Below are 2,941 nucleotides of genomic sequence, written 5' to 3'. Positions count from 1 at the left end.
AATTACTTAAAAAAAAAAAACAAAACTTTTAAATGCCAAACTTTCGAATGAGACCAGCTCAGTGGATGTGGTAGAGTGTCCACCCTGAGACTGAAAGATCGTAAGCTCAAATCCAGGCCCAGTGATACCAAAGACTCTAAAAATGGGATTCAATGGCTCCAAGCTTGACAGTCACCATATGAATGAGATTAAATACATTTCACACACCGGTGCATGACACCTGTTAGGAATTTAACTTTAAACATCATTATCCAATCAGTGATGTCCCATTATACCTAGTTTGTCCAGTTTAAAAGAAAAAACATTTCGGAAAGCATACAAAATTTCTGGAAATCAAGTGGAAATGTTAAAAAATGAAACACAAAAAGGCTGGAAAATGTTGTGAAATATTAAGAATGGGAAATAAACTTGACAGAATCTCTTTTAAACTCAACTAATTGAATCCCACCAAGTCCCTTATTGACTTTTAGGAAGCTAAATTAACTGGTCAGTACCAAACCAAAGAAAAGTGAGGATGGATAGAGGTTGGTTTTATGCAGCGCTACTTTAGACCATGAAGTACCCAATTCACATTCAATGATTTATTTAGTTTTATTGCATCGATCTTAAAAAAAATTGAATGCAGGCTTGTATAATGAACTGTTTAATGAGATTCATTTATGCATCATGATGAACCACATTGCAGGTCACGTGTCAAGAACGCACGTGTGTGACGGCGTTTTGGGTTTGACAGAGAATAGTAAGATAAGGAAAGGTTTTGCACATTTTTTGTAACATGAGGTGTTCTTATTTTTCTATTTATCAAACTGTTTTGACTGTCCTCACTGCAGGGAACTGTGCATGAATTTCACTATAAGAGGTTTAATAAAAATAAAGGCTTTCTTTCTTTCTATTTTGAACAAACACGTTGTAAAATGTTTTTATTTTGTTCTTAAAGATGATAGCAACAAATAAATTGTGCAACAATTTAGTTTATAATGTCAATGTAGAGTGGATGCTTAAATATGAATAAAAAAATTACATTGAATGCACATTTACTACACTAGAAACACTGACATGAACCTCAAAGTGTTTAAATAATCATCACTAATCAATTTAATTTCCACATTTTTTTTGTTTTAATATTCAAATAAAGTACTCGATCAGAAAGTTGTTTCTTTTTTAAAAATCTGCAAGTAAACTTGTATTTATAAACAACCCAAACGCATGTTGAAGCTGGGAAAGTTTCAAATGAATCAATGCTGAATCAAACCGCATCACATTGGAGGCTTAATCGAACCTTGTGAAACTAAACTGAATCGATCTGGCAAATTAGCAGCGACACCTAAACCTCGTCATTACTGCAGTTTTCTGGGCAATCAGACCCAAAAAGAGAGATCCATCAGATTCGGTCCAGGAAGTAGAAAGTAGCAGGTAGGATCCTGCAGAGCAAAGCTTGTAGTACAATCGATGTTTGTCAGTTTCCCCATGATGATAGTAGCACTTTACTACAGTTGTTGTGATGCTGTGCAGTCATGCACGCACGGCGTCCGTGTCCTCCATGCGTGTGGTGACGTTATCAGTTATAAATTAGTTTTTATCTGGCTGTAAAATTGACTTTTGGCGTGAGAGAAAGTGAAAATTGCCAGTTGCGTGGGTTTCATGTGTGAGAGCTGGGGGGGGCTCTGCTTAATGCAGGGAGCAGACCAGACAGTTTTGTGTAATTAAAGCCTATTGATCAGGTCCTTGCCCAGTGATTAGCCTTAGGCACCTTTAGGGCAACCATTGGTGGAAAACTAGACAGGCAGGGGAAGGGACAAAGGTTTAAAAAAGAGATGAATAAGTGGTAATCCACTGTTCGAGGAACAATTGATCTGCTCTTTGGCCTGATGACAACGTTATGTCAGCAAGCTAGGGACCAGAAAAACCAGGAGGTTGCATAAGCAACAGAATGCAGAAAGGTCATTTATGTTTATTTGAATAACTTTTGAAACATAATAGAAGTTGCAATAAGTGGTGGTATTTGGTCATAACTCTATAACAAAAAAAACAAAAAAAAAAAAACCACACAAAGCAATTGTGTTCCGATTGCCGTCACTTCCTTTGGGCGGTGTGCAAACCCTCAGACTGACAGGCTGAGGACAGATGTTCTGGTATGACTGCTCATTGGCCGGATGAGGGATGATGTTAGACTAGATAATCCCAAAGTGGCAGATGATTACATCAGTAAATCGCGCAGCAGGAGGGAGAGTGTCATCACACACCGCAAGGTTTTCTTGCAGATCTTAAGGCTGAAACATCCAGTGATAGAGGTCAATCCCAATATGTTTTGGTGATCTAATTAAGCACAAAAACCCTTATTATGATGTGTTTACAATATTTTTCTTTTTACTGGAACTTTGTCACTTGAATCTTTAGTGTACATTAAATTTTAAAGTTTAAAATGTCAATTTCTTTCCCCTTACTTTTTAAAAATATGTTGCAACAAGTTCAATTCTGGGCAGCAACTTTGTGTTTTTTTTGTAGCTTTTCTAATTAATAATTTAGACAGTTTCTTATTAAATCCCATAAGAACCCATGGTGACATCAGTAAAGCAGAATAAAACATCAGAAATGTGTTTCGTGGACCTCCAGGTCTGTGGTATATCCCACATACTTTTCATTTTAAGAGCTAATCTGTGGAACAGTCTTCCTGTTAATATAAAATATTTAACAAAACTGTCCACATTTGAAAAAAACAGTCTAAATCTTGGTTCTTAGAGCATCCGCAGTGCACCCACATTGTATAAAATAACCTGTGTTCGCGTGAAGTATGTAGATGAGTGCATTGTATAGTCATTTTTTAATAATCTGTTTATTTTTTTATTGCTGGTATTCCTTTGATGTTCATTTATGATTTCTATAAAAGCTCCTCTAGGGACAGATGTTGCAAATTAGCCACTTTATATATATATATATATAT

At 36.0% G+C, this 2,941-nt stretch overlaps 1 protein-coding gene across 1 annotated transcript in view; it reads right to left on the bottom strand.

Annotated features, from left to right (window-relative positions):
- LOC112156913 (ATP-sensitive inward rectifier potassium channel 12) overlaps positions 1-2,941 on the bottom strand; it is a 13,460-nt gene that overhangs the window by 5,758 nt on the left and 4,761 nt on the right. The window lies entirely within an intron of this gene.

This window comes from Oryzias melastigma, linkage group LG1 (assembly GCF_002922805.2).
Source record: "Oryzias melastigma strain HK-1 linkage group LG1, ASM292280v2, whole genome shotgun sequence".
Taxonomy (NCBI): Eukaryota; Metazoa; Chordata; class Actinopteri; order Beloniformes; family Adrianichthyidae; genus Oryzias; species Oryzias melastigma.
Note: the sequence above shows the minus strand (reverse complement) of the source record. Positions and strands in the feature narration are given on the sequence as shown.